Source organism: Solanum pennellii, chromosome 12, assembly GCF_001406875.1.
Source record: "Solanum pennellii chromosome 12, SPENNV200".
In the NCBI taxonomy this organism is placed as follows: Eukaryota; Viridiplantae; Streptophyta; class Magnoliopsida; order Solanales; family Solanaceae; genus Solanum; species Solanum pennellii.
This window is the reverse complement of record NC_028648.1, coordinates 70,918,071-70,930,527: the sequence shown is the minus strand read 5'-3', so window position 1 is coordinate 70,930,527 and position 12,457 is coordinate 70,918,071. Positions and strand designations below refer to the sequence as shown.

Here is a 12,457-nt window from a genome sequence, read left to right as displayed (position 1 = left end):
GAAAATATTTTTAAAAAGCAAAATTATTTTTTTGAGGAGGGGGTGGGGTTTGGGGGTGGCTAATTGGTGGTGGTGGGTGGGGGTCAGGGATCGGGTAAAAAAATAAAATTTTAAATTGAATTTTATTTTTTAAATTGTCGTTTTTCCCAAAAAAAAATGTAATTTAAAATTGGAGGAGAGTTTTGGAAAATGTTTTCCTTAATTTTTGAAGGGAAGTCATTTTCCTTAATTTTGAGTAAAATTAGTTGATTTGAAAAACATTTTCCAAAACTTTTGTCTCAACCAAATATGAGAAAATTGGAAAATATTTTTCTGAAAATGTTTTCCTTCCTACCAAACGCACTCTAAATGTCTCTTTTGTTGTAGTGAAAGTACATGTATTGGCGCTCAACTTACCCAAAGCAAAGGAAAATTACATATATGAAATTGGGAACAAAGTAGAGAGAGCAACAGCTGGTGAAAACCTCACTTATCATATAGGTACATCATCGCTTGTGTTAATCTGCATCGATTAGCATTCAACATTAGGATTCAACCGCATATCCAACATGAAAATCAAATCAACAACTTCATAATGTAAATTTACTTGCATGTGCGGTCTCAAGTGCCTGTAGAGCATATATTATGTGCTTACCGGTTAACATTCAACAGTAGGATTCAATTGAATATCCAACGGGTAAATTAAACCAACAACTTGATAGTGTAAAATTCACGGGCGCAAGTGCTTATAGAGTTATATATTATGTGCTTCTATAGAATTTCCCTTATATGCAACAACTTTAGGAGTGTATTATGTTCAACAATCTGAAGAGGGAGGAATATTGCACTTTCCAGGCTATGAAAATAGCAAAAATTTAACACCTCACTATTTTAGTTAAAAGTATAGAAAAATATAAAAAAACTCGAATGTACCTGAAAATGCTTAGAATTTGGAATTAAGCTCGATGTTTCCAATATCAATATATCAGATTTTTTAATTTCTTTTGTTCCTTTTCTTGTCGAAGTCCATGTGAATGCCTATATGAAAAATTATATAATTGAAAAAACAATCACATCAAGAACACAGTGGAAGAAATAGTACATTTCAATAACAAAGAAAATAAAATAAATTGAAATACAAAGTTATAAATAGAAATGGAGGAGAGAACGTAAAAAATAATAGCATCCAATCAAGATTAAATCCAGTGCATGCAACATTACCACAACCCAAACACCAAAATTGAAAAATAAATAGAAATCAAACTCATCAAATGAAAAATTGACAAAAGGTGAACCAAAACCGTATTAAACATTAGTGATCGAAAGAATAAAGGTGGAATAAATCAAATTAAAAACTAAAATGAGAAGGAAAGAAAGAAGGAAAGCGGAAATGCATACCTGAGGTAACTAAAGTTCCAGTGGAAATTTCTGATGGAGCCCTTTCATTTTGTAGAACAGAACAAATTTTCTTCAAGTTTGGGACAAAGATTAATGAAAAGGAACACACACACACAAACGCGCGCGCGCACGCACGCACGCACGCACACACACGCACAAAAAAATAATAATTTAGAGAAACAACAAATATCACAGGTTGGTAAGACCAACTGTCCTATTCATTCATACACTTTATTATGAAAGGATACATGCTGAGTTAAATTTACTGTACAATATATATTGCTTTTTGTACAAGTTCTAATTGCAGAGTTGGTCTAACTCTTCTTGGCTTAGAGTAGTACAATTTAAGTTGCTTGTGATACAACTTCCTTATGCTATTCATAGTACCAAAGTAATTAGAAAAGAGAAAAAATATCTCATGAAAAATACACTTAATATTGCATAAGCTTATTCGATGGTATAATTCACCCGAGTGTAAATAATACATATGGATGTTTTGGAAGAGCAACTAAAAATCTTCAAAAAAATTATGCACAAGTAGTAAAAGGCAAATAATATTTTCTTTCTTGTGTTTCCTTGCAAATATTACTACATAGGTTTTCCAAGTTTCTCAAGCTTCTTATCTAGATCAACTCGACTTCTTTCTCTAGAAAGCTGGTACATACATGTTTCTTGTGCAATTTATTGACATTGTACAACATGACAAACTAACTTTAACAGTTGTGTGCATGACTTCAGCGAGTGTTGATTTGGTGCTTGCAAGAAAACATGTTTTATGTTCTGGATTATACATATCATCACTCATTTAACTTGATAAGAATCCAGTTGAGTAAATAGAAGTAACGATATCAATGTTGATTTTATGCCAACCAAAAAATTCTAATCATATCAAATGAATTAAGCCCACCCTCGTTGTAATCATTTCTCTTGACCCTTCTACGTCTTCTTCCTCTCTCTATTGTTTACCTGAAAGAGGGAATGACAGAGTAAGAAACTTCATATCTGAAAATGTAGAATTAATACATCATTTTTGAAAAAATTAAAAAATAATTGAGATGTAATGCAGAAATTTCAGCGAACGAAGAAGCACCACAAAAGAATTGGCTATTACTAACAATAAAACAATAGTAACATTGAATTTTTTTTAAAAAAGATTGAACTTATAAAGCAATACCTACTTGATATGTAATTGAAGAAGCCATTATAAGGCAAAAAGATTTACACATATAAAAGAATGCTAATGAACACTGCCTTGCACACTTGGAAGCAATCAGTTCCTTCATTTCTTATTTTAAGTAGAATTTTTAAAATCTATCTTACTAAATTTTCCTAAAAGTAGAGTATTATTCTTGTTATGTATTCTCCCGAACAATGACAAAAAAGACAAATGCATTCTCTAACTGATTCTCTTCCTCTGTTAAAATAAAAATATGTGATATTTTCTTTCTGATAGGGTACACATCGTGTACATAAGATCTTAATATATTTCAAAACAAAGAAATATTTGATTAGATCCTACGTGTAACACTTCGAAAATTCAAGACGTGTTCTAAAGCCTAACATGAGTGTCATAAGGTGTAGGCACTGTTTTAAGGTCCATTTTAATGAATATAAGTCATTTAGGCAGTCTAGAAACCAAAACGTCCAAGAACGTCCATGACGTCCGGAAACTAGTTCAATGAGGTGCTAACGTGTCTTAGCCTATTTGACTAGCATTTAGGAGTCGGAAAATGATGAAAATTGGTGGAAGGGTATCTAACATGTATTAGAGTTCGTTCATAGTTGAAACGTCCGGGCACGACTCCCCAAGGACCAACTAAAGGTTCTTGAGGAGGACCCTTACATTTTGGGTCAAGGCTGCCTGGGCAGTGTTCACCTACGAAAGGGAACAACGGATCGTGTGTTGATCGATGGGGCGTCGATGTCATCCGTCGACCAACACTTAGCCAAATTCCTAAAGGACTTATTTTGACAGGTCTCTGGACTCATCGACGGATGAGCAGCACGAAAGGGGGGGTAGGTCGTCGACTCACAAACGGACCGTTGGTCGAGGTCTCGACTATGAGGGCTGAGATTTGCTGCACGTTTTTATTTTCTTCCAATTAATTAATTAAGGGGTTAGGTCATTAGTTGGAGGATAAGGGAAGACTAATTAAGTTAATTAACACCCCCTATAAATACCCCAATCCCATTAGATCAATAAAAACTCTTATAACTCACAAACCCAAACTCTCCTCCTTCTCTCTTCTTTCTCTCTCTAGTGAAGACTCCATTGAAGATCAAGATAGGGGAGGGTTTTAGAGCTTCAAAGAGTCAAGTTTCACCATCAATCTTCATCAATTAGCAAGGTATGAGATCTAATTCACCTTTGAGACCTCTTTCCTCAAAGGGTTCCATCAAATTGATTTCCAAAATTGGGTTTTCAAGTACGTTTCATTCAATCTCGAAAATTATGTTACGAATTGATTTGTTTATGATTTATTTTGGATATTATGAATATATTAACATGTATTCTAACTTAATTATGATATATATTAATGGTTTGGTCTAGTTTGTAGGAGATGACCTTTACCCCTTAACCCTAGGTAATCATCTTGATATGAATTGTGTAATGTTGATTCAATTGACTTGGTTATTGGTTAAATTACTACTAGATGATGTTGTTACACTAATAATGAATGAATTAGGGTGATTTATAGTCCTATCATTCTAATTTTTGATAAGTTGATCTAGGTTATGAAGTATGTTGTGAATTGACCTAAGTATCTTGTCTTAAGCTATGAGCTAGTATTGAATTGTGATATAGTGATTCTTTTACCCTTGTTATAATATTGGTCATTGAACTATGATGATGTTATACCCTAAATGGGTTTAATTAAGCGTGATGGTAAGACTCTTGATGATGAGTTATGAAGGAAACTTGGCAAGTCGTGTAATCCCTATGTATTACTTCAATTATGGTTAAATTGTGATTAAGTCATGATGTTGTATTGGAATATGACTTGTATTAGGATTTATAGCGTTGGTATGATGTTTAATTGAAATGTCTTGACTATGGTTGTAAGTTGTTAGCTAAGATGTATATGTTATAACGATGGTGAATGATTTACCAATGTGCCTTAACATGAAGTGATGTGTAAATGTGTTAACCTCACCTATATGAATTGTAATGGAAGGATTATACTCATGCAATTCTTATTGAGCTATGAAAATGATGATGATGTTTTTACAAGGTTTAGACCCTATGATCTACAATAAGCTATGATGATTTATAAAGACATTATAGACATTTCAAAAAGGGACTTAGCTTAGCACCAAGTGAACTTGACATTGGGAGGTGTTGACTTCCCATAGAGGAAGATTCACCCTATAATTCCACATGAGGTATTGACTCCCCTATGAGGAATACTCATCCAATGGACTCCCATGAGAGGAGACTCCAATTGCCAAGTGGTATGTAGAGGGAATATACCTATCTCTTAGTTATTAAACTATGTTTCCCCTATAGAAAGACTAGCTAGTGGATTCACCTCGAAAGCTACGTTTATGTTTGGTTTTACTTTGGCCGGTAGACCACCTTCCTTCGGTGTAAGATTTTACAACACCGGATTCCACACTTAGATCTTGTGGTCTATGTCCCTTAAGGAAAGTGTTTCCTAAACTAAAATGAAGTAATGAAGTACAAACTAACTAAGGTGACTTGAGAGGTTGACTTAGCCTAGGTAGGGGTATGAGACTCTACATATGCCTTGCACTAGTTAGCCTTGAAGGGAACTTTAGAAGGTTTTTACTATGTATGAATATGCTTATAATGGTACATAATATGTATATGATGATGAACTTGCATATTGTTGATACTATATGTGGATTGGTGTCACTTATGAATATGTGTTGGTTTATATTGTTAAGGTATGATGATTTGTACTCTTAATTGCTATGTTATATGAAGTAAGAGGTTGTTCACGAGTCTTGTTGGGCTACTTGATTGAGTAAGGTTATGGGTCTTTGCTTGGTCATTGCACTTGTTGACTTGATAAGGGTTGTGGGTAATTGTCTTGCTTTGGTTATGTTATAATGAACTCTTATTCATGCTTGTTGAGGTTATGACTTGATGATAGATTTACTTGACTATATGTCCAATTACATGATATGCATGTTGACTTGACTAGTTTTGATGTTGTTGGTCTTGTGATGTACATGCCTATGACTTCATGAATGTGCCTTATAGATTTGGTATGGTCTTATTGAATATGCATAAGTGTTTTCAAAGAAAATTGCATACCTTTAAGAAATGTCCATTTTCTTAGCATGATTTTAAAGTATGTGTGCATATGGTCTCATACTTAGTACAAGTGGTGTACTAACCCATTTCTTCCTTTTTCCCAACATTTTAGGTTTCGGTCGTTGAAGTGCTTTTGAAGACGACTTGAAGAAGGCTTGGATATCTTATTCATCCAAGTAGGGTAGGTCCTCACTTTCCGAGGGTGATGTCATTATCTAGTTAATGGAGTTGTTTGAGTTTAAGACTTCTATCTTTCTTTCTTTTACAATTAGTATGAAACATTGTATATACCATGTGAGGCATTCTTACTTTGATGTATGGGTTATGCCCAAGTTCTTACATTTTTATTAGATGGTTACGAGATGAGACGACTATTATGACTATGTTATCTTCTATATATATCTATGTGCAATAAAAGTAGAAGACTAAGTAATCTTCCTATACGAAGGTCTATGTATACTCGATATATATATATATACTATGTGTATGTAGAGGTCTACGTAAACCTCCAACTAGAAGTAATAAAAGGTTTTCAATTTCCGCTAAATTTGACCTATGAATGTAAGGATGTAAGCTAAGAGGCTAGTTTTAGTCGTCAAAGAGGAGGACGACGCCGGTTACATCTAGGGGTTATTCCTGAATGTGACACTACGTATTTTCAAAATACTTTGAGCATTTTTTTAGAAGAATCACATTTACATGGCATTATAGATTCCAATAAAAGGAACTAAATAAAAAATTTTTTTTGGATAAACAAATGCTAAGTTCTTCACCCTCATCATAATCACGGCCATACATTTTCAAAAAGAAGAGCAGAGGCAACATTTCAAGTACAACTTCTCACTAATCAAATACATCATAACATACTTATCTAGACTTCTAAAAAAGATAAAAAAAAAAAAAAAGAAGCTACCTCGAGGAAAGGGCTCTAGGTGATGGCGCATTCTGCTTCTTATCTAGAGAGGAGCGTTCAACCACTTGACTCTAAGGAGAGGGGCGTGGTTAAAGAATTCCCGCATTACAAAAAATAGTTAAATAATACATTCAAAGGAACATTCATATATAGAATCAAAAGATAGTAGAGCAATTAATTTATAGAATCAATATGCAACTTCATTAAGTGCTCATATATCAGAACTGGAGTTTAGTGACTATTCTGTGGGGTTTTTTCCCCAACTTAAGTTAGTGACTAATACTGCTAAATATTGAAAAATATTATTCGAATTTCACAACTCATAGATCAAGATTGTAAACACTTGTATAATTTTTATCATACAGACAATCTAAATTAGAGCTTCTACAAAATATAAGAAATTAAAGAGTCCAGAAAATACTGTTATATAGAATGCATACACTCAATTTCACATTCTTGATTTGGCAAGTCCATCATTGATGGTATCTAGGATCATCATGCTCAATTCAATCAATTTGTTGTTAAGTATATTCAAAGATAACAAATTCTATTTGCTTAAGCAATCATATTAAAATCATTTTTTTCAAGCAAAGCACATTCCATACTATCACATAAAATGTGAAAACTTCATCGTTTATCATCCATAACCCAAATAATTGACATATAAAACTCCACATTGAAAAGAGAATCAAGAAGGAAAAACCACATGCTATGAAAAAGTTCAAATAAAGTTCCATTATATGGAATGATCTTATCCTTTTATTTGAGACCAGAATCAAATAGATCCATTAGGGAATTTAGTATCAGGGAAGGTAACCTAATCGTTCTCAACCATCAGTCGTCACCATATTGTATGATTATCCCCTCAATCACAGAATTGTAATTATTATGTACATGATAAAATTATGTTGTCAAGTTGTTGCAATCATTATGAACATATATCAAAATTCTTTAATCTAAGAATGTGTAACAATTCAGATACTACATTAAAGATGTGGCAAACCTTTAAGACAGAGCCTTTGCAAAATCAGCTTATTAAAGTTTAATTCATGAGGCAAATCCAACCATAGATCATGTAGGATGCAAGTATTACCTATAAAGAAAAAAAAATATAAGACCAAAATATTCTTCAATCAGTTTGCAACTTTTGAGATAATTTCATGTGACTCAAAACGAATTTCGCCCCTCAATAGTTGTTACATGTATCAAAGTTGTAAAACACTTAAATTACCTTTCATAGACATTGTTCTTTTTCAATTAAAAATACTCGAAGATTCTCAATTCAGCCATTTTTTATCTTACGATATCATGATAGGTACTACCACACAGACGACCTTGGATGTATATATAGCTAATGCAAATTGTGGAACTTCAACAAGAGCAGTGGTAACATTTACTCAAGATGTTCAATATGAACATCAAATTATTCAAGAGATCAAGTAATTTCATGATCCCTTCCTTTTCAATTTCATTTTTGTGCAAAACAAAAACCTCAAAGATCCTCGAATTATTTTCAGAAAATGATTGTTCTAAATTGTCTGTACATCAGCTATAACATCATTATGTAGTTATGTACCTTGACTTGAGTGCCAAAGTTGTACCTGGACAGATCAAAATGGTTTATCTCCTCCAAACGTTTCTTGAAGGAAAAAAAATTGGTGAGAAAATCAAATTAATACGAATTATGTCACTTATATTTTATCTATAGATGGCCAAAATATAATGGTCATTGACAATACATAAAACACGGGAAAAGGTATTCTTGTGAATTAGTCTGACCTCCAAATCGAAAGCCGTAAAATGGAGGTCAAATTGAGGCCAAAGTAATATCAAATATGCATGTCACTGTTGCCAACTCCACTTCCACCTGTCAACATGGAGGATCTGATGAAAAATATTTAAGTTAGGCTATTGACGAAAAAGAATTAATTCGATGGTCCAACAAATCAAACTTGATATCTATACACCAAAGTGTAAGAACAAACAATATTATCTCTGTCCTCTGACATGCATGTAGAAATTCATTAAGAAGCAATTCAACATAACCAAACAAAAATTACAATAGTCGTGTGCGTTAAAGAAAGAATAAAATCCAGAAAACTCACACAATTTGAGAAATAGAGAAATTAATCGAGACAACTTCAAAGCTACTGACAAATTTTGAAGTACAAATGAAGGAAAAAAAGAAAAGTTCAAGCATTTGAAGGAGAAAAAACAGAAATTGCACCATTATCACAAACATTAAAATCAATCTTTGATGCATAAAAGAAAGACAAAAAACTCACCAATTTTGATCTTGAAAGAGAAGAGTTTAAGTTGTTTCCACTGAAACCTTCTAATGGTCTCTAGACCTTTGAAATTCTGATGTTCAAATATAGATCTAAATACAAAATTCCACGTGTTTAATAGTCAATTGAATTGGGCCAGAAAGGAAAAAATTTCATTATACACTTTTAATTGCCTTTTGTACAATAGTGGGATGTTGTGTTCGTCCCATCATTGTTGGCTTATAAAATATAGAGTAATATATATAAAAATTATTAGTTTAAATAATTAAATATATTTTAAATCAATAATCTAAAAATCTTTTTAAATGATATGAATACTTTTAAATTTATATAAAAGGGAAAGATAAAATCAGAAACAGGAACAAAAATTTTATTTACTAACTAATTATAAATATGTGGCTAAAATACCTAAAACAATCTTTTTCAAAGGAGAAAAGTACTTATGCACGTTGGAGTCATTTAAAATATAATTCATATTAAATTAAAAATATTTTAAATTTGATTTTTAAAATCAGAAAATCTTTTTAATTTTAAAAATATTTTAATTTTAAGCCAAAAACAAAGAAAAAGAAAAAGATAATTGTACCATTTTTATGTAAAAAAGTACTTCCTGTTAAAACATATTTTTGTCATAGTGAATGTCTATTATGTGGAGTCCCTTTAGGGAGTAGTTTGGAATCTTACTTGGGGACCAAGTAAGATTTTTCATATAAATAAACAGGTTTTTCTTAATTGTAAATCACTTTGTGGATCCTTAAATATCATTCAACGAGAATAAGAAGTCTTTTTTCTTATCCCTACTTTGTTCTTATTCTTAATTTATATAGTTTTATAACACGTTATTAACACGAGTCTCTAATCTTCGAATTAAGTTAAGATTTTTCAAATTGATGAAACCAACATTGTTGAAGATAAAGTAATATGAATCATTTGCTAGTATATGTAGACACATAATTTTTGACCGAATTTAAGTTTTATATCCTTTTTAGAGATTAAATATTTTTTATAAATATTTTGACTTTTATCTTATTTTATTAAGTTTATTTTCAAAAGATATGAAAACCACAAAAACTACACACTTTAAGGTATATTTTTATTTATTCGGTCAAAGTTTTGATAAATTAGTGATTTTAATTTTTATATTTTTTTAATCTAGCTATTTAATTTTTCTTGATTAATATTATTATTATTTTATAACAAAAAAAATAATTACAAGAAATTAACCTACACAATATTCCACCCCCACTTCACCATTTCTCTCCACTCACCCCACACCCCACTCCATTAATCCAACTCTTCCATACACACGTACACACATATACATAACTATATATAAATTAACAATGGGAGGAGAAGAAAAAAAAAGGAAGAAAAAGTGGTATAAAGGAAAAGAGAAGAAAAATGTTTCAGAAATCCAAATAAAAAATTCAGCAAAAAAGAGGATAAAAAAACATGTAAAGGAAAGGAGGAGAACAAAAACATGTAAAGGAAAAGAAAAAAAATACACACACAAAAAAGAAGAAAATCACCTACAAAAAAAAATCAGCAAATATACTCACATTTTATTTCATATTTTGCTTTCACTCACAAACAAAAGTTGAAGTTGAGGTTTACTTTCGTGGTTTCGAGTTCGTGAGTTCTTATTCGGATTGTTTTCTATTGGTGGAATTTTTGCAAGAGGTACCATTTAATTATACAAGCATTGATTGCAATATATTGAAGTTGTCAAATTTCACATGTGGTTAAACCATTATGTTTTTATATGAAGTATGTTCAAATATTTCATATCAACTTTATGTTTAGATCCTTTATATAGTTATATTTAGTGTGAAATTGTTATAACAAACCGTGGTTTACTTCATATTTAAATAACCCATAGTTTATTTCATACTTAAGTAAAATTATTGTTCCTATTCTTATTTCTCATATTTAGTTTTATAATGATAATATGTGTAGTATTATGTAAAGATGTTAATTTTATAATAATAATATGTGTAGTTATTATGTGAATAGATTAATTTTAGTTAGTAGATTTTTCTTTTAATGCTAATGACGTAAAAAAAATCAAATAGAAAAGGGAAGAAAAACATAATAATAATAATAATAATAAAAAAAAGTTAAAAAAAGTGATAAAGAATTTAATAAAAAAGGGAAAAAAGAGAAAACAGAAGGTAAAAAAATAAAAAGAAGTATAAAAATAATATTTTAAAAAAAACATGCAATTGAAAAGGAAAGAAATTTTTTTCTTGAAAGTTTCTTCGTTAAAACTTTTTAAAAAATTAAATAAATAAATAAAACCTTGAGAGTATAATAATAATAATAATAATAATAATAATAATAATAATAATAATGAAAAGGTAAAAAAGAAGAAAAGACACATAATAATAAAAATAATGATTAAGAAAAAAGATAATGAAACTCTTACTTTACTTTGTTTGATTTAATTCATGCACATATATATTTTTTAGTTAATGAACATATATTAATAAAATATGATAATTTTAAATATTTACAAATAAATCAAAGAATGAGGGCACATAATATTTTTTTTAAGTTAAATGATATATCATAAAAAATTTAAGTTAATTCATAAAAGTCAATAAAGCGATCTTGCTAGAACCACGGGATCGAGGGGTGCCTAATAGCTTTCCTTCGGTCAACAGAATTTCTTACCCGATTTTTGATTTCACAGACCATAAAATAACGAGTCAACTTCCTTTTGATTAGGGATGCAAATAAGGTGACTTGAAACACCAAAACTCAATTTCAAGTGGCGACTCTGAAATAAAATAATTCCTTTTTGAAATGTCACTTTAATTGGAAAAACTCTTTTCTTTCAAAACAAGCAATTCAATTTTGAGAGGAAAATAAAGGTGTGACAGATGGCGACTACGTTGGGGACTAACCAGAATTCGAGCTTGTAAATATTGACTTGTATATGACTGTTATTAATTTTATTGTGTTTGTTATATTAATGTGGTATATATTCGCTTGTTTACCGCTATGATATTGTTTGAATTTCAATATAAATTGTCTCTATACACACCAATATGAGTTTTCTGAGATACTTTATTCGGAGATGCGATTACGCTCCCGAGCCATGAGATACCAGAGATGTGACAATGCTCCTCGGAAGGATTCTATAGTAACACATATTAGGATGGGGAGGATAAACAGTGAGGCCGGAAAGCCCTGCTACCGATAAACTGTCATTTCTCAATTTGAGTTGTCCACTCTTTTTATAGGCAGTCTAGACATCCATTCCATTAGGTTGCTAAACTTAGTAAAACAGGTCTCAGACATTTATTATTCTTAATAGGATTCAATTTATTTGCTTCATATGCATTTTTTAATTTAATGTGGCTCAACATTTGTCACGACCCAAAACCGAGCCGCGACTGGCACCCACATTTACCCTCCTATGTGAGCGAACCGACCAATCTAAACCTTAACATTTCAATTTAATATCAACATGAAGCAATGCGGAAGACTTAAACTCATTAATAAAAGACAATTCAATAACTTCTAAAATTCAACATCTATTATTTCCCCAAAATCTGGAAGTCATCACCACAAGAACATCTATGATCAAATTAC

The 12,457-nt window shown here is 31.0% G+C and overlaps 1 long non-coding RNA gene across 1 annotated transcript in view; it reads right to left on the bottom strand.

Moving 5' to 3' along the window:
• The window catches only part of LOC107006767, a 21,423-nt gene extending 12,361 nt beyond the window's left edge, over positions 1-9,062 (bottom strand). Inside the window, exons 1-7 of the long non-coding RNA XR_003575763.1 lie at positions 8,858-9,062; positions 8,352-8,456; positions 8,149-8,211; positions 7,576-7,665; positions 6,573-6,643; positions 913-2,343; positions 470-502 (exon numbers count right to left, since the gene is read on the bottom strand). This is a non-coding gene — a long non-coding RNA (uncharacterized LOC107006767). The remainder of the gene's footprint in view (positions 1-469; positions 503-912; positions 2,344-6,572; positions 6,644-7,575; positions 7,666-8,148; positions 8,212-8,351; positions 8,457-8,857) is intronic.
• Between the last annotated feature and the right edge of the window lie 3,395 nt (positions 9,063-12,457).